We start from the raw sequence: 27,307 nt of genomic DNA on the forward strand, positions 1-27,307 counted from the left end.
TCCAGTATTGCAGTGAATAACAGTGGTGAAAGTGGGCATCCTTGTTGTGTTCCAGGTCTTAGGGGAAAGGCTTTCAGTTTTCCCCCATTCAGTATGATACTAGTTGTATGCCACACATGGCTTTTATTGTGTGAAGATATATTCCTACTATCCTCAGTTTTTTGAGTTTTTATCATAAAGGGAAATTGAATTCAATCAAATGATTTTTTCAGCATCAGGTGAAACTATCATCTGGTTTTCATTCTTCATTCTGTTGATACAATGTATCACATTGATTGATTTGCATATGCTGAACCATCCTTGCATTCCTGGGAGAATTCCCACTTGGTCATGATGAATGATTTCTTTAATATGTTGTTGAATTTGGTTTGCTAGTATTTTGTTGAGGATTTTTACATTAAGGTTTATCAGGGATATTGGTCTGTAGTTTTCTTTTTTTGATGTGTCTTTGTCTGGTTTTGGTATCACAGTAATACTGGCCTGGTAGAATGAGTTTGGAAGTGTTTCCTTGTCTTCTATTTTTTTGGAATAGTTTAAGTAGGAATGGTATTAGTTCTTGTTTAAATGTTTGATAAAATTTAGCAATGAAGCCATTAGGTCCTGAGCTTTTCTTTGCTGAGAGACTTTTTATTATGATTTCAATCTCATTACTTCTTATTGGTCTATTCAGGTTTTGGATTTCTTCATGGTTCAATCTTGGTAGGTTGTACATGTCTAGGAATGTATTCATTTATTCTAGCTTTCCCAATTTATTGGCATATAGTTGCTCATAGTAGTCTCTAATGATCCTCCGAATTTCTGCAATATCAGTTGTAATGTATCATTTTCATCTCTTATTATATTTATTTGGGTCTTCTCTCTTTTCTTCTTAGTTAGTATCACTAAAGATTTGTCAATTTTATCTTTTCAAAAAACCAACTATTCATTTCAGTTATCTTTTGTATTTTATCTTTGTTTTAACTACATTTGTGTCTGCTCTGATCTTTATTATTTCTTTTTTTCAGCTAATTTTGAGTTTGGTGTGTTCTTACTTTTCCAGTTCTTTAACATGTATTATTAGGTTGTTTATTTGAAGTTTTTCTACTTTTTTGATACAGCTGCTTATTGTTATAAACTTTCTTCTTAGTACTGCTTTTGCTGTGTCACATAGATTTTGGTATGTTGTGTTTCCATTTTTATTTGTTCCAAGAAATTTTAAAATTTTCTTCTTAATTTCCTCATTGATTCACTGGTCATTCAGGAGCATGTTGTTTAATTTCCATGTGTTTACATAGCTCTCAAAGTTCCTCTTGTTATTGATTTTTAGTTTGATTCAACTGTGGTCAGAGAAGATACTTGATATGATTTCAATGTTTCAAATTTTTAAAGATTTGTTTTGTGGCCTAACATGTGGTCTGTCCTTGAGAATGAGCCATGTACTGGAGAGAAAAATGTGTATTCTGCAGCCATTGTATGAAATGTTCTGTAACTATCTATTAGGTCCATTTGGTCTATAGAGCAGATTAAGCCTGATGTTTCTTTGTTGATTTTCTGTTTGGAGGATCTGTCCAATACTGAAAGTGGAGTGTTGAAGTCTCCATCTCTTATTGTATTGGGGTCTATCTCTCTTTTTAGTTTTAATAATATTTGCTTTATATATCTGAATGCTCCAGTGTTGGGTGCATGTATACTTACAATTGTTATATCTTCTTGCTGAATTGACTCTTTTATCATTTTATAATGACCTTCTTTGTTTCTTTTTATAGTTTTTGTCTTGAAATTTATTTTGTCCAATATAAATATAGCTACTCTTTTTCTTTTTTGGTTTCCATTGGCATGGAATGTCTTTTTCCATCCCTTTATTTTCAGCCTCTGTATGTCTTTATAGGAGAAGTGTGTTTCCTTTACCTAGCAGATCACTGGGTCTTATTTTTCAATCCATTCAGCCACTCTGCCTTTTTATTGGAGAAGTTAGTCCATTTACGTTTAATGTTATTATTGATTATATTACTATTGATGTTATTGAATGTTATTATTATTATTATTGATAACTAAGAACTTACTCCTGCTATTTCATTATTTGTTTTCTGGTTGTTTTGTGGTCTTCTCTTCCTTCTTTCTTTCCTTCTTGTCTTCCTGTTACTGAAGGTGATTTTCCCTGGTGGTATGTTTTAATTTCTTGCTTTCTATTTTTATGTATCTGTTGTATATGTTTTGATTTCAGGTTGCTATGAGGCTTGCAAATAATATAACCCCTTATTTTAAACTGACAAGTTAAAACTGATTGCAGAAACAAACTAACGAACAAGCAAAGCAAAATCTAATAAAAGCTCTACACTTTAACTTCATTCCCCCTGCTTTTTAACTTTTTGTTGTTTCTATTTATTTCTTATCATATTGTCTATGTCTTCAGAAGTTTTTGTGGTTAATATGTGTATATAAAAATAATATATAATATAATACATTATATAATATATGATAAATAATATATATAAACACACACACATGTGTATTTTTTTTTTTTTTTTTTTTTTTTTGGAAACAGGGTCTTGCTGTGTTATCCAGGCCAGACTGCAGAGGCTTGAGCAAGGCTCACTGAAGCCTCAATCTCCTGGCTTAAGTGATCCTCCCATCTCAGCCTCCTGAGTAGCTGGGACTATAGACATGCACCACCATACCCATCAAACTTTTTTATTTTGTAATTGTTTGTAGAGAGGGGGTTTCACCATGTTGCCTAGGCTGGTCTTGAACTCTTGGAGCTCAAGTGGTCTGCCTGCCTTGGCCTCCCGAAGTGCTGGGATTACAGGCATGAGCTACCACACCTAGCCTATAGTTATTATATTTTGTAGGTTTATCTTTTAGTCTTTCTACTCAAAATATGAGTAGTTTATACATCACAATTACAATGTTGTAATATTCTGTGTACTTACTATTACCAGTGAGTTTTCTACCTTCAGATGAATTTTTATTGCACATTAATATTCTTTTCTTTCAGATTAAAAACTCCCTTTAGCATTTCTTGTAGGACAATTCTGGTGTTGATGAAGTTCCTCAGTTTTTGTTTGCCTGGGAAAGTCTTTATTTCTCCACCATGTTTGAAGGATATTTCCACCAGATATACTATTCTAGGATAAAAGATTTTTCCTTCATCATTTTAAATATGTCATGCCACTCTATCCTGGCCTGTACGTTTTACACTGAAGAGTCTGCTCCCAGACATATTGAAACTCCATTATATGCTATTTATTTCTTTTGCTGCTTTTAGGATCCTTTCTTTATCCTTGACCTTTGAGAATTTGATTATTAAATGCCTTAAAATAGTCTTATTTGGGTTAAATCTGCTTGGTGTTCTATAATCCTCTTGTACTTGAATATTGATATATTTCTCTAGGTTTGGAAAATTCCCTTTTTTTTTTATCCCTTTGAATAAACTTTTCACTCCAATCTCTCTCTCTCTCTCTCTTCGTTAAGGCCAATAACTCTTAGATTTGCCCTTCCAAAGCTATTTTCTGGATCTTGTAGGCGTGCTTCATTCTTTTTTCTCCTCTCACTGTGTATTTTCAAATAGCCTATCTTCAAGATTATGAATTCTTTCTTCTGCTTGATCAGTTCTGCTGTTGAGAGACTGATGCATTCCTTAATATGTCAACTGTATTTTTCAGCTCCAGAATTTCTGCTGGGTTTTTAAAAATTATTTCAATCTCCTTGTTAAATTTATCTGATAGGATTTTGAATTCCTTCTTTATGTTATCATGAATTTCACTGAGCTTTCCCAAAACACATATTTTGAATTATCTATCTGAAAGGTCACATATTTCTGTCACTCCGGGATTGGTCACTGGTGCCTGATTTAGTTAATTTGGAGTGGTCATGGTTTCTTGGATGATCTTGATGCTTGTGGAAATTAATCGTTGTTTGGGCATTGAGGAGTTTGGTATTTATTGTAGTTTTCACAGTCTGGGCTTGTTTGTACCTGTCCTTTTTGGGAAGGCTTTCCAAGTATTCAAAGAAAATTGAGTGTTGTGATTTAAATCCTAGATCACTATAACCAGACTTGCATTAGCAGGCACCCTAAGCCCAGCAATGCCGTGACTCTTGCAGACTCATAGAGGTACCATCTTGGTGGTCTTGGATAAGATCCAGGAGAATCCCTAGATTACCAGTCAGAGACTCTTGTTCTCTTCCCTTACTTTCCCCTAAACAGATGAAGTCATGAAGTCCCATTCTCCATGCTGAGCTGCCTGGAATTGGGGGAGGGGTGGCACAAGCACTGTTGTGGCCATCAGCACTGGGACTATACTGACTCAGACTCAAAGCTAGCACAGCACACTGAGTCTTACACAAGGCCTGCAGTGTCTACTGCCTGGCTACCGCAAATGTTCACTCAAGGCCAAGGGCTCTTCAGTCAGCAGGTGGTGAATCCATCCAGGCTTGTGTCTTTTTCTTCAGGGTGGTGAGCTCCCCCTGGCCCAGGGAAGGTCCAGAAATGCCATCAGCAGCCAGGGCCTGGAGTCAGGAACCTGAGGAATCTACTTGGTGCTCTACCCTACTGCAGCTGCGCTGACACCCAAGCCACAATATAAAGTCTTTTCCACTCTTCCTTTTCCTTTCCTTATGCAGAAGGAGTTTCTTTCCCTGTCCACCACTGCCCCAGGCCCATGACAAATACTGTCAGGCTATGGCTGATGTTCACTCAAAGCCCAAGGGCTTTTCAGTCAGCTTGTGGTGAGTGCTGCTATGCTTGGGTCTCTCCTTTCAGGGCATCGGGCTCCCCTCTAGCCTAGATCAGGTCTAGAAATGCCTTCCAGGAACGAAGGCCTGGAATCTGGGACCCCAAGAGCCTGCTCAGTGCTCTACCCTATGTAGCTGAGCTGGTCCCCAAGCTGCAAGACAAAGTTCCCTTTAATTTTCCTCTGCTTTCCTCAAGCAGAAGGAGTCTCTCCCTGAGGCCACCACAGCTTGGAATGCACTGAGCTATAGCAGAAGCCAGCATGGCTCTGAGTCTCGCCCAAGGCCTGTGGTAAGTACTGCCTGGCTACCACTGATGTTTACTCAAGGCCAAAGAGTTCTTTAGTCAGCAGGTGATTAATCCTGCCAGGACTGGGTCCTTTCCTTCAAGGCAGCAGTTTCTATTCTGGACCTAAATGTATCTAGAAATGTTTTTCAGGAGCTAGAGCCTGGAATGGGGGCCTCAGGACTCTGCCTGGTGCCATAGCCTGCTGTGGGTGAGTTGGTATCCAAGTTGCAAGAAAAGGTCCTCTTTACTCTCCCCATGCCTCTCCTCAAACAGAAGGAAGGAGCCTCTCCTGGAGCTACGAGCTGTGCTGCCTTGGGCTGGGAAGGGGTGATGCAAACACTCTCTTGGCTGCTTTGTCTCACTAGGTATCTCACTAGGTCGCATGCCCCACAAGTCCACTGGCTTCAAGCCACATGGCATCAGTACTTGCTTAGGAATTGCAGTCCTTGTGGCCTAGACTACCTTTCAAGTTTATTTAGGACCCCAGAGTACTTTAGCCTGAAGTGGTGGGGCTTGCTGGAACTCGGGTTCTGACCACTGGGATGGGCAATTCTCCTCTGGCTAGGGTTGGTCTAAATGCTCCCTCTGTGGGTTCTTGTCCCGACCTGCAGGACAGTCGAACGGGCCCTGGAAGGGGGAGTGGGAATGGAGGAGACAAGAAAACACAAGAAATGGAGACAAGACAAACAGCCTGATCAAGTCTCGTTTATTGAGTGTAGGGTCATGCCTTATATAGGCTGGCAGGGGAAGAGGTTGGGCCAGGGCGGTGATAGGGGCCGGATCTTCTCAAATTACAATCGCGCATGCGCCGTGGGTTTGTACTTTTCCCGGGCGCGGGATCGCACCTGCGCCCTGGGCTGCATATCTTCCTGGGCGGGAAAATGTTTGCGCGCGCGCGGGAAAGGTTGGCGCGCGCGGGAAAGGTTGGCGCGCGGGAACAGTTTTGGCGCGCGTGGGAGAAACTTAGGCGCGCGCGGGAGAAACTTAGGCGCGCGCGGGAGAAACTTTGGGCGCGCGCGGGAAGGGTTTATAAATAAAGAACCCGGGAATGCGCCCTCTTGTCTCCGCTTTGCGGAGATCAAGCAACAGAGGTCGGCTAATTCCGGGCCTCATGGCTCCGGACAGGTCCCCCTTTTTTATATATAATTATGGCTAGAAGATTGTCCCTCGGGAACTGCGCCTGTCTTAGGTTGGAGTAATGCATCTCATCACTGGTACCCGTCATGGGATTAGGCAGTAGCTTATGACGGCCCTCCTGTCTTAGGTTAGTGAGAGATGATACTCTCTTACCCGTCATTGGCTGTCCAGTTCAGCGCATAGGGAAGGTGGTCATAATGGGTGTGAGTATGAACCACCGCGATCTTCTTGTTCTAGGCGATGATAATGGACCTGTATAGGCTTCGCTTGGATAGCCTCGACTTGTTGCTTAATGAATGTCATGAGCTTATTGAAAACCAAAGGTCCTACAGAGAGTAAAAGCAATAGGCAAAGCAGGGGGCCCAGGAATGGCATAAGATAGGGAAGGAGTCCATGGAACCCAGTCCAAAACGGGTTATCGGTTATTTCCTTTCGTCGTTTTTCTAGGTCTTCTTGTAGACGCCTGATTTTGTCCCTGACGATCCCGGATTTGTTGGCATAAAAACAGCACTTCTCCTGTAAAGCCAAGCAGATGCCTCCCTGTTCTGCAGTTAGTAAATCTAGGCCTCTTCTATTTTGGAGCACTACTTCTGCCAGAGAATCTACCTGATCTTGTAAATCTTGTATAGTACTCGAAATGGCCTGCATATCTGAGATCAGTTGGCGAGACAATTTGGTGTATTGAGTAACAGAAACCCCTAGGCCTGTAGCCCCAGTTGCTACGGCAGTAGTTATGCCTAATCCTGCAAGTAAGGGGATAAATTGTATTGCCCTTTTGTTTCTTCCTAAAAAGTGATCTATAGCTGGGATAGGTACAGGTTCATCTCCAGGGATAATGTCTATGTCAGGTAAAAGTGTGGCTAAGACACAGCGTCCTGTCCAGTTAGTAGGTAAATAGGTATAAGCCCTATTATTGCCACATATAAAAACCGAGCTGTTTGGGGCACACAGCGATTGGAAAATATTTACTATGGTGGAACAATTATTGAATTGATTGAATCCTACATCGAGGTCGTAAGTGTTATTAAGGGGAGGGGAGTAGATGCAAGAGGAACTAGGAAATTCTAAAGGCTGTACTTTAAGGGGAGGAATTATGGTGCAAGGGGTATTGGATGTATAATTTAAGTTATTACTGGGTATGGCAAGAGGAACGGGATCTCCTGATTGCAGACACAGCCAGCAGTCATCAGCCAGACTAGAGTTGGAATTGTTAAGCAGGTTATGAGTAGCCGTGAGGAGGGCAAAGGTCTGGGCATCAATTTTCTCTTTCCCTCGGGCTTTGGGCAAGGCCAAGGGGTGGTAGTGAATTTCCGGGTACAGGGACCTTTGCAACTCTTCAAGTTTTTTGTATACCCTAATTTCTCGGACCTTGTCTTGTGGTCCTCCTCCGTCAGAGGTATGAAGAGGGGGGTGAATATTCCAGCAGACAGGCTGTCCTACAGTTCCAGTACAGCCAGCTGATATAAGGTTATTGGTACTTCCTACAACTGTAGGGACACTATTGGCCCCTATAGTAGGGGTTCTAGATCTTGTTAGGATAGCAGTATAGTATGTTTTACCGCCAGAGGTACATTCTAAATAAGTAGTGTAGCAGGAACTATGCATAGCAGTCTCAAATGTGTCACAAGGGCAGGTTGTGGTATCCCCTCCACTAAATATTCTTGGGGTTGACACACACCTCCACTTAAGAGAGTCACTAGACAGGTATGCTGTGTAAGCGGAGCAGGACACAGCTGAGATGTACGTATTTGGAAGGGAGGTCACATATCCCCCCAAACAATCACAGGGCTTACCGTATCGTTGTCGTATATATTTACGGGCCTCATGGGGATTACCAAAGCCGGCATATACCTGGAGTGCTTGGCAAATCAGCACCATGGTCCCGAGGGGCTTGTAGTTGAAGTTCATCTCTGCAATAGAGGAAAAGAGTACTCTCAGGGAGAAAATCACTCCCTGGATTGGTTATTATTAGGTACCTGTCTTACCAGTCGCTCTGGTAGCCATCTGGCTGCATCATGAGTTTGAGAAAAAACACAAACTGAGCCTCTTCCCCAGATTAACACTGGGTCTGGACCATGCCATGTGTTGTCTAAGGGGTCTTTCCATTTAACCGTGGCAAATTGTTTTTTGGACTCGGAATGCCAAAATCGATCGGCTGCTGATCTGTTCAGGTTGTCCAAATTTAAAAAATTTAAAATAAAAAGTGTGTGATTAAGGATATTTCTAGGGGTGCCCTTAGTAGGGTACCATTCTCCCCTTTTTATTTTGTCAATGGTGGTTTTTAAGGATAGGTGTGCTCTTTCAACTATTCCTTGTCCTTGAGGGTTATAGGGAATTCCAGTAATGTGTTTTATTTGTAATTTAAGACAAAAGTCTTGAAAGGCTTTGGATGTATAACCAGGACCATTGTCTGTTTTTAGTTGTTTAGGCTTTCCAACTATGGAAAAACAGTGTAGTAAATGAGCTATGACATGTTTGGTAGCTTCGCCTGTTTGTAGGGTGGCCAGTATAAATCCACTAAATGTATCTATACATACGTGGATGTATTTTAAGTTACCGAATTCTGAATAATGAGTGACATCCATTTGCCAAATCATGTTGGGAACTAGTCCTCTTGGGTTAATTCCTAAGTGAGGGACTGGCAGGTATGTTATACAGGTCTGACATTGTTTAACTATTTGTCTTGCTTGTTCTCTAGTTATTTTAAACATCAGTCTCAAAGTTTGAGCATTAAGATGGTGTAAGGCATGAATAGCCTGTGCTTGGGCTAGGTTTGTATTTGTAGCTATGGCTACCGTCTTGGTTGCCATATCAGCCAGTTGATTGCCCTGGGATAGAGGTCCTGGTAATCCTGAATGAGCTCTAATATGTCCAAGAAAGAAAGGTGTTGATCTGTCATGTATTAATTGTTGGCATTGTAAAAATAACTTGGCTGTGTCTGAGACATGTTTGATTTGTGCTACGGTCTCAAGTAAAGATATTGAGTGAGCTAAATATGCACTGTCAGTATAAATATTAAGGGCCTGATTAGGGAAGGCTGACAGTACTGCGATTAGGGCCTGCAATTCTACTAGCTGAGCTGAAGTATGGCTGGTTTTGAATTTAACAGTGGTGTCTGCAAAGGTGTATGCAGCAGTTCCTGTGGATGACCCATCAGTGAATACTAATAAGGCATTGTCTAAAGGTGTTTTACTGGTAACATGAGGGAAGACAAAAGCATGCAGCTTACAAAATTGAATAAGCCTGTTTGGTGGATAATGGTTATCTAAGTTGCCAGCATAAGAGGCGCAAGCAATCGGCCACGTTTCAGTATTTTGCATCAACCAATGGATTTGTGGCTTAGAATAAGGTTGTATGATCATAGAGGGTTCAATTCCAAAATATTTTTTGCTATTGTCTCTCCCTAGAATAATTAAATCTGCTATGGCATCATAATAGGGGAGTAATACCTTTTTGGGAGATGAAGGCAAGTGGACCCACATAATAGGGTTATTTTGCCAGAATAAACCAGTAGGTGTTAGTGTTGTGTTAAATATTAAAAGGGTTAATGGCTGTGAATAGTCTATGTTAGTAACAAATTGCTCAGCAATGGCCGCCTCTACTTTATTAAGTGATAAAAGAGCTTCTTTTGATAACGACCTAAGGGACTTAGGGCTGGGGTCACCTCTCAGGGTGTCGAATAAGGGTTTTAAGTCTCCTGTGGTGAGTTTTAAGTAGGGCCGAAGCCAATTTATGTCTCCAAGGAGCTTTTGGAAATCATTGAGGGTTTGTAACTTATCTTTACGGATAACGGCCTTTTGATTTGTAATTTTAGGTCCATTTATTTGAAAACCTAAATATGTATAAGGGTCTTGTAGTTGTATTTTTTCTGGAGCTATTTGTAAACCCGCCGTGGTTAGTTCTTGCTTGAGTTGAGCAAAACACTGTAAAACTTGTTCTCCCATTTTTCCTGCTATAAGAATGTCATCCATATAGTGTATAATATACATTTGTTTCCATGTCTCTCTAACTGAGTGTATGGCCGTAGCCACATATTTTTGACACAAGGTGGGACTGTTGGCCATACCTTGAGGTAACACTTTCCATTGGTATCGTTTCATTGGTTCTTTGAAATTTACAGATGGTAAGCTAAAGGCGAATCGTTTTTGGTCAGTAGGATGAAGGGGAATTGTAAAAAAGCAATCTTTAAGGTCTATGATAATTTTAAAATATCCTTGAGGGATTGCTACCGGAGAGGGTAGCCCTGGCTGTAAGGCGCCCATAAGGACCATAGTAGCATTTACTGCTCTTAGATCTTGTAAGAGTCTCCAATTTCCAGATTTCTTTTTTATGACGAATATGGGGGTGTTCCAAGGAGAGTTGCTTTCTGTGATGTGTCCTGCCTCTAATTGTTCCTGCACTAACTGTTGGGCAGCGGCAAGCTTCTCATTGGTTAGTGGCCATTGATCAACCCAAACGGGTTCATCTGACTTCCAAGTGATTGGATCAGCAAATTTTTGGGGTGCAGGCATGTCAATGGCCACGGTTAAAAATTTCCAAGCCTCATTTTATCCAATTTTCCTATGGCTGGGATTGGCTGTAAAATGCCATCTTCTCTTTTTCCTAACCCTTTTCCAGGGTGGTAGCCCTGAGCCAACATTTGTGCAGTGACTATATCATTTGGGCTACCCATCATGACCCTCATTTGGGAGAGAAGATCTCTACCCCAAAGGTTAACAGGCAAATCAGGGATAACAAATGGCTTAATGAGACCGGAATTACTTTCTTGATCTCTCCAGGTGAGATATTTGGAACTTTGTCTGGGGTTATTACTTTGCCCGATTCCTCGTAAATTTGTTAAGGTCTCTGAAGTGGGCCAACTGGAGGGCCAATCTTGCTCTTTAATAATTGTTACATCGGCCCCTGTGTCTATCAGTCCTGTAAATAACTTTCCGTCTAGCCACAAGGTGAGAGAGGGTTTTTGATTAGTAATGGGCTGTACCCAGTAGATGTCTGAGGATCCGAATCCTCCCTTTCCCCTTAGGGGCGATTGGACTTTATTAACTGTTTTTAGCAATGGTAACAGGAGTAACTGCGCTATTCTATCCCCTTGAGGAATGATAATGATGTTGTCAATAGCCTTGGCCATGATTTTGATTTCTCCTATATAATCACTATCCACTATTCCTGGAAAGACCTGTAGGCCTTTCATGATGACGCTGCTTCTTCCCAGGATTAATCCAAACATGTTTGAGGGTAGGGGCCCATATATACCCGTACTTAGGGCCTGAGGTCCCATTTCAGGGGTTAATACTGTGTGGGAGGCGGAACAGAGGTCCAATCCTGCGCTTCCTGGGGTTGCTCTACTAAGCTGTGAAACGGATTGTTGTTGGTTGGTACAAAACTGACCGCCCCATAAGCTTGTTTCGGGGCCTGGGGCCGGCCCCTCAATCCGTTTCCCTGTTGAGGTGTTAGGGGATTTCCTTGATTGTCAATTTTAGATTTACATTCATTGGACCAATGTTTTCCTCTTTTACACCTAGGGCAGAGGCCTGGAGCTTTTGCCTCTAAGGTCTTAGCTAGCTCTCCCTTACAATCCCTAGCGAAGTGTCCCAATTTTCCACACTTGAAGCACCCCTTGCTATTCTTATTTTTACTGGCGAGGAAGTCTTTTACGGTTTGTCCACTAAAGGCAGCAGCCATAGCCAAACCCTGTTGATATGAGGGCCCTATGTCTGAACAGAGGCGGATGTAACCTGTTAAGTCTGTTTTCTTTCTATAAGGTCTGATTGCTGCCTGACAAGCCGGGTTAGCGTTTTCGTAAGCTAGCTGTTTTACATAATCCACCCCTGCCTCGGCATTTCCAAATATTCTGCTGGCTGTGGTTAAAAGTCTATGTACAAAGTCTGCAAAAGGCTCATCAGGTCCTTGTTTGACCCCCGTGAGCGAGGCTCCTGGATCCCCCTTAACAGGAAGTTTTCTCCAGGCTTTGGTAGCCGCTGCCTGGATTTGAGAAAACAGTCCAGGATCATACTGCATCTGAGCATCGGTTTCTGTGTAATTACCCGAGCCAGTTAGCATATCAAAATCCCAACCATTTCCGGCTTGTTGGTTTCTCTTGGCCGTATCTCTACAATTTTCATAAAATTCTGACTTCCAAATCAGATGGTCGCCTCCGGAAAGAACTGCTCTAACTAAGGTATTCCAATCTATGGGAGTGAGCCAATTTTCGGCCACAGATTCGACTATGGCCAGGGTGTACGGGGCAGTAGCTCCGTATTGCGAGACAGCAGTTTTTAATTCTTTTATTACAGTAAATTCAAACCCATTGTGGTGTCTCCAGGCTCGACCCTGCGTATCTGTAGTTTCCGTTACTGGAAAAACATCTCGAGGAGAGGAATCCTCCCTATCCCTACTACCAAGCGACCTTCCTTTTGGGACATGCTGTCCGGGTCTCTGAGGGTGAGAGGGTTTCTCTATTCCTTTAGGGTATTGAACGCTCTCACTTCCTGTCCTTAATTTCTGCAATCTAGTGATTAAAGACTGATGTAGTTCTTCGAGCTTTATTTGCTCTTCAAGCTGTGCAATTTTTTCTCTAAGCTCCTCTTTTGGGTCTATTACTGCCATAACTGCGGGGGCAGAAGCCTTATTATAGGGAGGGGGATAAGTAAGAGTTTGTGGCCAGTCAGAATTATAATATTTTGCTGCCCCTTCCTCTAAATTATCCCAGTTTACTTCTGAACAGTTAAGGTTATTTTTACTTTTGCTTTCATTAGTTGTAGGTAAAACTGGGTATTTTTTGAACTTTTCCTTATTTGATGTTTCTATATTTGTCATTGAGGGGACCCCAGCCTCTTCCTCGTCACTTTGTAGCGATATAAGGTCTATTTCTTTATTAGGTATGGGTTTTTCGAGGTCGGTTTGGGAGCTGCCTCTTAATATTTCCTCAGTCTGAGTAACCACTGCCATTACCTCAGGATCTTTTTCTTTTTCCTTTTTATCTATTATATCTCTGATTAGATTCCAATAAGAAAAAGCTGTCACCGGAACCTTTTCTGGTCCAAAAGTACTATAGTAATCTTGAAAACAGTCTCCCACTCTACGCCACCTCTTTACGTCAATGGTCCCTTCTTGTGGAAACCAAGGGCAGGTTTCTTTTACAAAATCAAAAAACTTAAACAAATCATTACTTTTAACCTTTACTCCTCGTGTTTTTAAAGCCTCTTTTAATTGCCCTACATAAATTTGATGCTGGCTTAATTCTTGTCCCATAATCAGACACTATTACTCACCTCTGGTTCCAACGCGGCAGGCTCCCGCGACGTCCGGAGGAATTTCTTTCCACTTTCACTTTCGGCCGACTTTAGTGCCTTCTTCCTCACTTTTTCCCTCGTGTCCAGGTCCCTGTTCGGGCGCCAGGTGTCCCGACCTGCAGGACAGTCGAACGGGCCCTGGAAGGGGGAGTGGGAATGGAGGAGACAAGAAAACACAAGAAATGGAGACAAGACAAACAGCCTGATCAAGTCTCGTTTATTGAGTGTAGGGTCATGCCTTATATAGGCTGGCAGGGGAAGAGGTTGGGCCAGGGCGGTGATAGGGGCCGGATCTTCTCAAATTACAATCGCGCATGCGCCGTGGGTTTGTACTTTTCCCGGGCGCGGGATCGCACCTGCGCCCTGGGCTGCATATCTTCCTGGGCGGGAAAATGTTTGCGCGCGCGCGGGAAAGGTTGGCGCGCGCGGGAAAGGTTGGCGCGCGGGAACAGTTTTGGCGCGCGCGGGAGAAACTTAGGCGCGCGCGGGAGAAACTTAGGCGCGCGCGGGAGAAACTTTGGGCGCGCGCGGGAAGGGTTTATAAATAAAGAACCCGGGAATGCGCCCTCTTGTCTCCGCTTTGCGGAGATCAAGCAACAGAGGTCGGCTAATTCCGGGCCTCATGGCTCCGGACAGGTTCTGGTTGAATTCTGCCCTGTGTTGCTTTCTGCTGTGGCAGGACAGCACTGAGTTCCAACGTGAAGTCCCACAATCACTGCACTCTTTCTCCTCCAAGCACACACATTTTCTCTCTGCTGCTGCCAGGCTATGGGGAAGGGTTGGTGTCAGTGATTCAAGACTATCTTTATTACCTTCTTCAGTGTCCCTTTCCTTGATATGATGTTAAAATCAGGCACTGTGAAGGAATGTGTATTTTTGAATCCATTCTCATGTTGAATCAACCCACAGAAAGATACACAAATCTAACGTCGTTTCTGTTCAAACAAACAAAAAAATTCAGTTAGTTGTTGTGCAGTTGTGATGTCAAACATCACAAATTAGTATGTCAAACATGTGATGTCAAACACCATATGTTTGACATACTATCAACAAGACACTTGGATATAATGTTTGTTAGTTTGTTTTCAGTCTTGAAAGATTTCTGAGTAGAAGAGAGATAAATGAGTTTCATTTTATGAGGCCCAGAGGTATAGAATAAGGACCAATTACTTGAATTCTCAGAAGAACTAATTTAAGACAGTTGAAGCCCCTCTCTCTTTCATTCCAAAATGGCAAGAGATGTATGTTGAAAGCAAGAATAAAGGGTTTTGGTTGGGCTCAAGAGGCGTCATCTGTTTAAAATATGGCAATGGGGTGTATTGTCCTTAAATTCCTCACCCCAGGTCAAAGTGTTAGGGAGACAGGCCTGGTCTACTAATGGGTACATGGTATTCCCCTATCTAATATCAGGGCCTTGGTTAACAACTCATTGCTTATAAAAGGGACAGAAGCTTCTTCTTAACTCCACTTCCAAACTTCCTAAAAGAGCAGTGTGGGGAAATGATGATTCCTTGCTTTAATTTATACTGCCTATTTCCCTTCCACCTATACAGGAAAGGCAGGAGAGTCAACTTCCAGTAGAAGTGGCACTTTCTTCTTACATAGTAGGATGAAGTAATTATCTTTGTCATGTTATAAGACTCTAATTGACATCAGAGTTGACTATATGCCTTGGACATCTCTCATGTATCACTGCAAATCTCAACCTTGCCTGTCTTTTTCCTCCTTCTGTTGAGGCAAGCAGTTTGCAGTTTCAACCTGACAGTACCTCATCTCAGATGCCCTCTGAATGCTGCTCACCTGCTCTGGGGCTTCTGAGCTGATACCTTTGTGTATATTCTTCAGAAACACAGTTGGTGCCCATATATGCTTGGCAGATTTGATTATGACTTTCAATCTTCACTCCCTCCCTGTAATAGAATTATACATTGAAACTTATTGTCAAGTGTTTTTATTTTTAGTACCTCCCAGTAGAAGAGATAGAGATTTTATCTCTGCCTCCTTGACTTTGGGTTTGGCTATATGACTTACTTTGGCCTATGGAATGTGAGTGCATGGGATGCAAGCAGAAGCTGTAAATGTCTGTGTTGTTTGACTTGGTCTCATGTTTCTGCCATTCCCCATGAGAAAGCATGGACCAGGAAGTTTCTGGTCCAAGGAGAAGATACATATGGAGTAGAATTGAACCCAACCCACTCACAGACTGGAATGGAGCATGGTCAGCTGACCTACAGACCCAGGAGTGAAAAACTGACATTTGTTTTGTAAGCTTTTAAAATTTGGGGTTGTTTGTTACGTAGTATTGTTGCAGTAATAGTTGGTGATACGGTTTGGATCTATGTCCCTGCCCAAATCTCATGTCAAATTGTAATCCCCAGTGTTGGAGGAGGGGCCTGGTGGGAGGTGATTGGATCGTGGGGCCGATTTCCCCCTTGCTGTTCTTGTGATAGTGAGTTCTCACAAGATCTGCCTGTGTAAAAGTGTGTAGCCCCTCCCCTTCATTCTCTTCCTTCTACTCTGGCCATCTAAGATGTACCTGCTTCATCTTCACCTTTTGCCATTATTGAAAGTTTCCTGAGGACTCCCCAGCCATATTACCTGTATATCTTGCAGAATCATGAGTCAATGAAACCTCTTTTCTTTATAAATTACCCAGTCTCAGGTATTTACCCTTGACTTGACTTTCCATTCTTCCAGGTTTTGTGTCACCTTGCTATGACTACTGCCTCCTGGATTCACTCCTCAGTAAAGTATTCATAGAGACATCTTTGTTTCCCACTTTGCTTTTTGAGGAACCCAAGCTAAGACACTCCATGTTTACTTCTAATTTTCATTAATTACAGGTTTATATACATTGTTCAGATATTGGAGGCTCCAAAGTGTTCACCATCCCAACCTCCCACTCTTTTGCCAGCAATTAGTCACATTCTTTAGGTCTTCTGTGAACAAGCCTAGGGGGCTTCAGGGGATGTGTCGGAGGGCTAATGAGAACATATTGACCTGATTTGAGACTAAATTTTATTTTATCTTCCAGTCTATCTGAATCCAAAGCCTCCTCTGTCAGTTATCAACAGAGCCCTTGCTATCGCCTACCCCAAGCCTCTTTCTTCTTAGACAGCTAGCAATCCCAGCAATAAGAATGTACTCTGTAACTCTTGGAGAATTTTCCAAAGATGGAATGGACTAACTAGGGAAGCAAGGAGTTCCTCATCTCTGAAGAGGAGTTAAGGAAGCTGGGTGATCATTTGTGAACTATGTAGGAATTAAATAAGTAAAAATCATAGCTATCATTTATTTAGTGCTAGGCACATTGTTAAATATTTTAAATATACTAGCTCAAGTCTTCACAATAACCCTTCACACTATTTTCTTCGTTTTTTTATCTGAGGGAATTGAGAGTCTGGGAGGTTAAGTAACTTGTTTAAGGTCTGTGACCAGGAAATGACAAGGCCAACCCAGATTGTCCTGCTTCCAAGCCTATTCTCTTCTCACAAGTACAGATGACGTTTTAATTATGGGCTAGGGGCTTAAATCAACTTGACCTTAAGATCTCTTCTATTTCAGACTCTACAAGTCTACTAACTTCTGCATCAAAGCACAGTAGCAAAAGAAGATGATATAATACTGTATGAGGTTTCCTTCCCACCTGTTTTCCTTCATTTAAAATTGAAAAGATTAACACATCATAACTTTTTTTAACAAACAAGTGAGTATAGTGGTTTTCACACTCAAATCACACCCAAGGTTGTTTTCTGATTCCAGACAGGTTTTTGCAGAATGTAGTCATTTATAAATTAGGTGAGGCTTCTGCTTGACTGTTCTGGCTGGAGTGGAGAAAATGAGCCATGAAGATCTGTGGGAGTGTGGGGGTCATGCTGGGGGAGGTATAGGTGATGTTTTCAAGGACAACTACCACAGTCAGACATATCCTACACCTGGGTGGCCTCTGGGTGTTTGGGAAGGATTATAAGTACTAAATATAACACAAAAGGAAAAAAGAGGGGCAACCGAGTTGGGTTTGGCCTAAGAGCTTATGATCTGACTCATAGACACCTGAAAACATTCGAGAGAAGGGGAGGAAGGTGTGTGCTTTGGGAGGATATGAGTGCACGCACGTAGGACAGTACATCTGTCACTTTGAGAGTGTACTGGAACATTTTCATGCCCTAAATAACGACGTGTTACTTGGGCTCTTCTAAGGACTAAAATGTGCTAAGTGCAAACACCGACTATGTGCTTTTTTTTCTTGACCTCTGAACTTTTTATTGCCCTCCTGTTCCCCAAAGGGCACCCTGCTTCTGGGGCTTAGTGTCTCAGAACTTTGGTGTCATCAGTCTCAGACGTCACTTTGCCATCCACTATCGGGCAAGTGGGGGTCTTTTGGATGGTTTGCATGGAGCTGCTGCTGTCCAGGGCATCACCAAAATTGAAGTCCTCGCCATCTTCCAGCAGGCAGCAGTAGGTGGCGATCTCAGCCTCCAGCTTGACCTTGATGTTCAGCAGGGCCTGGTACTCCTGGGCCTGGTCCTATCCCTCTGCCCAGGTCTGTGCCAGCTCTGACTCCAGGTGCAGCAAGATCCCATTGAACTGTTCCATCTGCAGAGTGTAGCAGGCCTCCACCTGCTTCAGGCTGTTCTCCAAGTTGGCCTTCAGATTTTTCATCCAGTCCAGGTTGATACCCAAGGACTGGACTGTATGTGTCAGCTCCGTGAGCATCATCACAGCAGCTCCAACCTCAGCGGACTGCGTGGTGACCACTGTGGTGCTCTCCAGTCTTTTGAGACCAGTACTTTGTCTAGCTTCTCTCACTTCTTCTGAGTCGGCTCATTGTATTGGGCCTGCATGTCCGCCATGACCTTGGCAAGGGCCTGAGATTTGAGGGTATCTACTGCCACGGTCAACAGAGCTGGCAATCTGGGCTTGTAGGCCTTTTCCTTCCTCTTCATGGTTCTTCTTCAGGAAGAGCAGCTCCTCCTTGAGAGCCTTGATCTCTGTCTCCAGCTGCAGCTGAGTGACACTGATGTCATCAATGACCTTGTGGAGCCCATGGAGCACATGACCAGCTGTCTCATACTTGACTCTAAAGTCATCAGGAGCAAGACACGCATTGTCGATCTGCAGAATGATGTGGGCATTGTCCACAGTATTCATGATGATCTGAGTCCTCAGGTCCTCGATGGTCTTGAGGTAGTGGCCCCAGTCTCTGACCTATGGTAGCTTCTCCTCCAGGTGCTCCCAGATTTTGCTCTTCAGCTTCCAGTTTTCTGTCTCCAGGTTCCTCACTCTGTACAGGTAGAGAAAGGCCAGGTGCTCATTTAAGCTTTGCATGGTCTCCTTCTCATTCTGGATGCCTCCCATTCCTGCCAGACCCTCAACCATCCCTGCAGCCACATCCCTATGTGTCTGGAATTGGTAGGTTCTTGGTCTCCTTGCCTTCAAGAATGAAGCCACAGACCCTCGTGTGAGTGTTACAGTTCTTAAAGACGGTATGTCTGGAGTTTGTTTTTTCAGACATTCAGATGTGTTTGGAACTACTTCTTTCTGGCGGGTTTGTGGTCTCGCTGACAGGGGTGATGCTGCAGACCTTCACGGTGAGCGTTACAGCTCAAAAAGGCAGGATGGACCCAAAGAGTGAGCAACGACAGCATTTATTACAAAGCATGCAAGAACAAAGCTTCCACAGTTACTAAAGGAACACAAGGGGGTTGCTACTGGCTGGTCCGGGCAGCCTGCTTTTATTCCCTTATCTGGCCCCACCCACATCCTGCTGATTGGTCCATTTTACAGAGAGCTGATTGGTTCATTTTATAGAGAGCTGATTGGTCCATTTTACAGTGAACTGATTGGTCCGTTTTGACAGAGTGCTGATTGGTGCATTTACAATCCTCTAGCTAGACATAAAAGTTCTCCAAGTCCCCACTAGGTTAGCTAGATACAAAGTACTCATTGGTGTATTTACAAACCTTGAGCTAGACACAGAGTACTGATTGGTGTATTTACAAACCCTGAGCTAGACACAGAGTGCTGATTGGTGTATTTACAATCCCTTAGCTAGACATAAAAGTTCTCCAAGTCCCCACTAGACTCAGGAGCCCAGCTGGTTTCACCTAGTGGATCTTGCACAGGGTCCGTGGGCAGAGTTGCCTGCCAGTCCCGCACCATGCACCCGTCCACCTCAGCCCTCGGGCAGTTGATGGGACACAGCGCGGCAGAGCAGGGGGCAGTGCTCGTCAGGGAGGCCTGGGCGACGTGAGAGCCCACCGTGGGTTGGAGGATTCAGGCATGGCAGGCTGCAGGTCCTGAGCCCTGCCCCGTGGGGAGGCAGCTGAGGCCCGGCGAGAACTCAAACACAGGGCTGGCCTGGGGGACCTGATGCACCCACTGCAGCTGCTGGCCTGGGTGCTAAGCCCCTCACTGCCCTGGGTCAGCAGTTCTGGCTGGCAGCTCTGAGTGCTGGGCCTGTGGAGCCCACACCCGCACCTGCTGGAACTCACGCTGGCCTGTGAGCACTGCGGGCAGCCTCGGTTCCTGCCTGCGCCTCTCCCTCCACACCTCCCCACAAGCAGAGGGAGCCTCGGCCAGCGTCGGCCTCTCCAGCCTCGGCCCTCTCCAGTCTCGGCCAGCCCAGAGAGGGGCTCCCGCAGTGCCGTGGCAGGCTTAAGGGCTCCTCAATCACCACCAGAGTGGACGCCAAGGCAGAGGAGGCACCGAGAGAGGGCTGTTAGCATGTTGTCACCTCTCACCTGGACCCCAAGCCACCCCGGAAGCTGGTGGAGTGGGACGTAGAGATCCAGGAACCAGAACCCCCAGTGCCTGCATAGACGCTGGCCACACTTCTGACTGGTGGGTGCGGTAGCTAGGCACCTGGACAGAACCAAGGGACCGGTAGTTGGTGGGGAAGCAGGTGGTGAGGTTCATACTCCCCCGGCTGGGGGTAGAGTGAGAGGACAGATCAGGCTTGGCTGAAGGCTTTGTTGTTGTTGTTGTTTTTGAGATGGAGTTTCGCTCGTCGCCCAGGCTGGAGTGCAATGGTGCGATCTCGGCTCACTGCAACCTGTGCCTCCCGGGTTCAAGCGATTCTCTTGCCTCAGCCTCCCAAGTAGCTGGGACTACAGGCATGTGCCACCACGCCTGGCTAATTTTGTATTTTTAGTAGAGACTGGGTTTCTCCATGTTGGTCAGGCTGGTCTCGAACTCCCGACCTCCGGTGATTCACTTGCCTCGGCCTCCGAAAGTGCTGGGATTACAGGCATGAGCCACTGCTCCTGGCCTGCTCTGTTTTTCTATTAGCATGTAAACCAATGACTGTAGTTATATAGACTACAGGCACCAAAAACTATATGTAATCTGAAAATATGTAACTGAGACATTAGGTTTTAAAAACATATAGAAAAGAGACTTGTGATTAAGACTTCATATTATAGTATTACATCATAAACAAATTGTGATTAATTACCTTTAGGAAAATCTGCTCTATAGACTGAGAAGGGGGAAGTGTTGCTTCAGTACAAACCATCTTTTTGTTGCTTTGGGTTTATGTTAATGTTTTGTTTCCTTGAGTTCCTATATACTATATCATATTATATAGGGTGGGATTGGTTGTTTAGTTTTTGCTTAATAAAACATTGTTTTGGAACGTTTGTTATTCCTTACCTGGGAACAGAAATCCAACATGACAAAAATTAGAGAAGATATTCTGAGAATTAGGTAACAGGAAGTAGGAATGCAGAAACAAAAGAGGAAGGGGCAAAATACAAAGTTTTATTTGCTAGAAACAGTATTTTGCAAAAGGAAAGAGAATGGAGGAGGTCAAAAATTTGGAGACACACTATAGATGATGTTCTCCTCAGTTGTCACTGTGTACATTAACATGTTAAAGGTTCTGAAAAGTCCCATAATAAAAAAGCTGATGTAACTTGGATAAACAAATGTTTTCCAACTCATTTTGGTCATCTTCCTTTTTAAACATTTTAATTTTTTACGTAATATCTATTAATAATTTATGGAACTATTGTTCTGTATCACATTTTGGGAAGTTGGTCCAGAACTCATATTGGTTCAATCCTTGTCCTCTAATGAAGGTACTTGTCTTATCCAGTTTGAAGCTGATAATTAAAATAATAATAAAAATACCTTAATTGTATAGCACTGTTCAGTTAATGAAATGCTATCACATCTACTTTCTCTGTTGGTCTTTATGACAGCAGTCTGAGGTAGACAATATTGTTCTCATTTCACAGATAAGGGAACTGAGACACAGAGTGTTTAAGTGGTTGTTATGGCAACATGTAGAGAAGAGAAGGGAGTTGAACCTTAGTCTTCTGCATCTAAATGGCAGGCTTATATTGATTATGCTGTTGAAAGTGTTTTTATGTAAATGTATGTAATTGATGAAATGTATATAACTGGCTAGGAGGGGGAAGAGAGAGGGAGAGAGATTGAGAAAGAGAGAGACAGATATTGCGATGTGATGATCAGACTGCAGGTTACAGAACCTAATCTTCTTCTATATCGCCAATGGAAATTGGAGAAACAGTTTATTGGATTTCATAATGACTCTATGATCATTTAAATTATTCAGTTAAAGTTTTTTTTTTTTTTTTTTTTTTAAAGTAGAAATACTATTTATTTATTTATTTATTTAAGATGGAGTTTAGCTCTTGTCCCCCAGGCTGGAGTGCAATGGCACGATCTTGGCTCACTGCAACCTCCACCTCCCGGGTTCAGGCAATTCTCTTGCGTCAGCCTCCCAAGTAGCTGGGATTACAGGTGCCTACTACCATGCCCGGCTAATTTTTTTTTTTTTAAAGTTTTCTTTTTTTTTTTTTATTATACTTTAAGTTCGAGGGTACATGGGCATAACGTGCAGGTTTGTTACATATGTATACTTGTGCCATGTTGGTGTGCTGCACCCATCAACTCGTCAGCACCCATCAACTCGTCATTTACATCAGGTATAACTCCCAATGCAATCCCTCCCCCCTTCCCCCTCCCCGTGATAGGCCCTGGTGTGTGATGTTCCCCTTCCTGAGTCCAAGTGATCTCATTGTTCAGTTCCCACCTATGAGTGAGAACATGTGGTGTTTGGTTTTCTGTTCTTGCGATAGTTTAATTTTTGTATTTTTTAGTAGAGATGGGGTTTCACCATGTTGGCCAGGCTAGTCTTGAACTCTTGACCTCAGGTGATCTGGTTGCCGTGGCCTCCCAAAGCGCTGGGATTACAGGCCTGAGCCACCGCGCCCAGTCAGAAATAATACTTTAATCGTTGGGAAGAAATCTTGAACACAAAAAGCGCAACTACTGAAATGTGAAGTATCTTATCTCTGTATAGATAAAACAAGATAAAACCATAGACAAAACAAGGGCAATACAATTTGTTAAATCCCAGAAGGATTTCTAAATAGTCATAGAGAAAAGTTTTAAACAAGAATTCTTAAAGGTTCTGGCATGTGAAATTAAAAATTCCACAATAATGTTCTCAAGAACAAAAGGTTTAATCTTTAGTGTGTGTGTGTGTGTGTGTGTGTGTGTGTGTGTGTGTGTGTGTGTGTGTGCGTATAGCCACATGAAGCATGATATCGTTAGACTACAAGACTTTGATGAGTCAAGAAACGTAATTTTTTGGTCAAGCTGTTGAATTCAAGGAGATATTTTCATAGTGTGAGTCTTAAAGAAAAACAATCATAAAAAGGAAAAGGCTTATGAATAATGAAGAGGAGAAATTCAGGTCACACTATGCCCAGAAGCCATACTTTTTTCTACCTCAAGTAAGGAGCTCTCTAAACATATATTCTTCATAGATATAGAAAACATTTCTTTCTTTCCTTTTTTTTGTCTTTCTTTTGAGGCAGAGTCTCACTCTGTTGCCCAGGCTGGAGTGCAGTGGCGCAATCCCAACTCACTGCAACCTCCACCTCCCAGGTTCAAGCAATTATTGTGCCTCAGCCTCTCCAGTAGCTGGGATCACAGGCATGCACCATCATGCCCAGCTAATTTTTGTATTTTTAGTGAAGACAGGATTTCACCATGTTTGCCAGGCTGGTGTTAAACTTCTGGCCTCCTGTGATCCACCTGCCTCGCTCTCCCTAAGTGCTGGGATTACAGGTGCGAGCCACTGTGCCCAGCCACAAAACATTTCTTGTAATGGTCTTTTATAGGAGACATTTGAAGATAATGTTTCAGAACATATTTCTCCGTAGAAGCTTTGCATTTCCTGATATTTCAGAATTTGCATGGATCTATGTAGTAATGATTTAGGAGCACAATGAGCTACACCAATAGATGTATATAGTTAACGAAGCATGTGGTTGAAATAGAAAGTGTAATTTAAAATGGAACTACTAGCACCAGAGAAATTTGAATGCTTTGTTGTTGGTCTGTTGCTGTTAGGCCTGATTCAAGAATCAACATATCACCAGGTGTGGTGGCTCAAGGCTGTAATCCCAGCACTTTGGGAGGCCAAGGCTGGATCCCTTGAGTCCAGGAGTTTGAGACCAGCATGGGCAACATGGTGAAACCCTGTCTCCACAAAAAATACAAAAATTGTGTGGTGCATGCCTGTAGTTCCAGCTACTTGGGAGGCTGAGGCAGGAGTATCATGTGAGCCCGGGAGGCGGAGATTGGAGTGAGCTAGTGAGCTGAGATTGCACCCTTGCACCCTAGCCTGGACAACAGTGTGAGACTCTGTCTCAAAAACAAAACAAACAAACAAACAAAAAACACCCCAAGAAACAAAAACGTGTCATTGACGAGAATATGATCAGAAGATCATGAGAGAAGACTATAGTTGGGACTAGAATCCTAAGAATTTCATTAATACTTTGTTCTTAAAGATTTCATTCAGATGAGTATAAAAGACAGCTCTACTTTAGTAACAAATTGCTCACATAGAGATTGACCCAATAGTCCCATAGACAGGGTTTTTTTTTTTTTTTTTTTTTTTTTTTTGGTAAACATAGCAATTAACCCTTCTGGTCTTAAAGCCTGAAACTTACCTTTGCTTTATATGAGTTCCTAACTTAGAAAACAACCCTCAGGCCTCTCAAAAAGTATCAAATCACTGAAACTCACCAGATCATCCGTCCAGACAATGAGAAGCCAGACCCCTCACTTGTCATAATTGCTCCCTTACCTCTCAGTAGTTCCTGTTTTCCCACACAAAGTTACATTTCTTCCCTACTATGTAAACCCCTAATTTCAGTTGGTCAAGGAAATGGATTTGAGACTGCTCTTCCACCTTCTCAGCTGCAGCACTTGATTAAAGCCTTCTTCCCCAGCAGTAATTGGCATCTCAGCAAGTGGCTTTCTGTGCAGCAAGTAGCAGGACATAGACCAAATCCTTGGGGTTTTGGTAACAGCATCACAAGAAGTTTGGTAGGTTGTCCATGGCTGGTACAGGAGCTGAATCACATGATCAAAGCCCAGGCTTTTTCTGTCTTCAGATGCCACCATTTTAGGATTTGGCTATTGTCCTCAAACTTGCAAGGTATCTGCTTCATTTCAGGAATCATATCTATGTATCATTCGGGAAGAAACGTAAAGGGTCAAAAGCCTTCATGAGCTTGTCTTGTTTTCTTCTCAAAAGTGTTATTATTTTTTGGCAAAGTACACCATCCACATAAAAAGTTCAAATAATAAATGTATAATATGTGTGCACACATATATATGTGGTTCAAAGTATGATAATGTAATGAAAACCTGTATATGCCTGTCCTAGAATAAGAAATAGAAAATAACTATTTTCTATTGCATGGAAGATTGTCTACATGGGAAGTTCCTTGCATCCCTTCTCTATTCTATCTCCCTTTCTCCTTATCAGAGATAAACATTGATTTATGTTTTTATCGTTTTCTTGCTTTTCTTTAATTTTAACATATATGTATGCATTTTTAAGCAGTATGTTTTTCAGTTTTGCATGTTTTGACCTTTATGTAGAATCATATTCTGTTTTCTTCTGCAACTTGCTATTTTGCTCAATATTAGATTTGAGATAGTTATCTATACTGATACTATTCATTTCCATTGTTACAGTTTTTCCATTGTTTCAATATATCCTTCCAGTTTCCAATTTTAGTTATTTTCTTTTTTTTTCTATTTTAAAGAATCAGGCTATTATATGTCTCCTTGTGCATGAGTGGAAGATTTTCTTTAAAAAATATATATCTAGGAGTGGAATTGCTGTATTTTAGGTTGTGTTAAATTTCAACTTTTCTAGATAATGGTAAATTGTTTTCCAGTTATTGTGTCAATCCTCTTTACCATTAGCAATGTTTAGGATTACCTGAAACTGTAAAACTCCTAGAAGAACACATAAAAAAAACAGCTTGTTGACATTGGTCTTGGTTTTGATTTCTTGGACATGACTGCAAAAGCACAGGCAACAAATGCAAAAAATAGACAAGTGGGACCACATCAAGTTAAAAATCTTCACAGCAAAAGAAACAACAGAATGAAAAGGTAACAAGAATGAGAGAAAATATTTTTAAACCATATATATCTGCCAAGAAGTTAATTTCCAAGATATATAAGAAACTCTTTTTTTTTTTTTTCTGAGACAGAGTGTCGCTCTTTTGCCCTGGCTGGAGTGCAGTGGCGTGATCTTGGCTCACTGCAACCTCCACCTCCTGGGTTCATGCCATTCTCCTGCCTCAGCCTCCCTAGTAGCTGGGACTACAGGCGCCCACCACCGCACCCAGCTAATTTTTTGTATTTTTAGTAGAGACAGGGTTTTGACATGTTAGCCAGGATGGTCTCGATCTCCTGACCTCGTGACCACCCCCCTCAGCCTCCCAAAGTGCTGGGATTACAGGCATGAGCCACCACACCCAGCCAGAAACTCTTACAATTCAATAACAACAACAAAAAATAGGCAAAATATTTGAGCAGACTTTTCTTTTCTTTCTTTCTTTTTTTTTTTTTTTTGAGACGGAGTCTGGCTCTGTCGCCCAGGCTGGAGTGCGGTGGCCGGATCTCAGCTCACTGCAAGCTCCGCCTCCCAGGTTCACGCCGTTCTCCTGCCTCCGCCTCCCAAGTAGCTGGGACTACAGGCGCCCGCCTCGTCGCCCGGCTAGTTTTTTGTATTCTTTAGTAGAGACGGGGTTTCACCGTATTAGCCAGGATGGTCTCGATCTCCTGACCTTGTGATCCGGCTGTCTCGGCCTCCCAAAGTGCTGGGATTACAGGCTTGAGCCACCGCGCCGGGCCTGAGCAGACTTTTCTTTAAAGAAGACATGCAAATTGCCAACAAGTATATGAAAAGATGCTCAACATCATTAATTATGAGGGAAATACAAATCAAAACTACAATGAGATATCACTTCACACCTGTAAGAATGGTTATTATTTAAAAAAAGTGTTGATGGGAATATGAAATAGTGCAGACACTAGAGAAAACAGTATGGAGAACACTTCAAACATTAAAAATAGAACCAGATGATCCAGCAATCCTACTTCTGGGTTTACAACCAAAATAATTGAAATCAAGATCTTGAGGTGATCATAGCACTCCCACTTTCATTGCAGTTTTTTTTTCCACCATAACCAAGATACAGAAACAACACAAATATCCATGAACAGATGAACAGATAAAGGAAATGTGGTACATACATACAATAGAATACAATTCAGCCTTAAAAAAAGAAGGAAATCCTGTCATTTGTGACATGTTTGAACCTGGAGGACAGTATGCTAAGTGAAATAAACCAGTCACAGAAGGACAAATCCCGCATGATTCTAGCTGTATAAGGTATTTGTAATAGTCAAACTCATAGAAGCAGAGAATATAATAGTGGTTTAGGGAGTAGGGCACGGGAGAAGTGGGGAGGTGTTGTCAAAGAGTATAAAGTTTTAGTTATACTAGACAAGTAAAATCTAGGGATCTGCA

At 42.6% G+C, this 27,307-nt stretch overlaps 1 pseudogene; it reads right to left on the reverse strand.

Moving 5' to 3' along the window:
• Positions 1–17,730: 17,730 nt before the first annotated feature.
• Positions 17,731–20,343, reverse strand: LOC104653592 (annotated as a pseudogene).
• Positions 20,344–27,307: the final 6,964 nt, after the last annotated feature.

This window comes from Rhinopithecus roxellana, chromosome 14 (genome assembly GCF_007565055.1).
Source record: "Rhinopithecus roxellana isolate Shanxi Qingling chromosome 14, ASM756505v1, whole genome shotgun sequence".
NCBI classification, from domain to species: Eukaryota; Metazoa; Chordata; class Mammalia; order Primates; family Cercopithecidae; genus Rhinopithecus; species Rhinopithecus roxellana.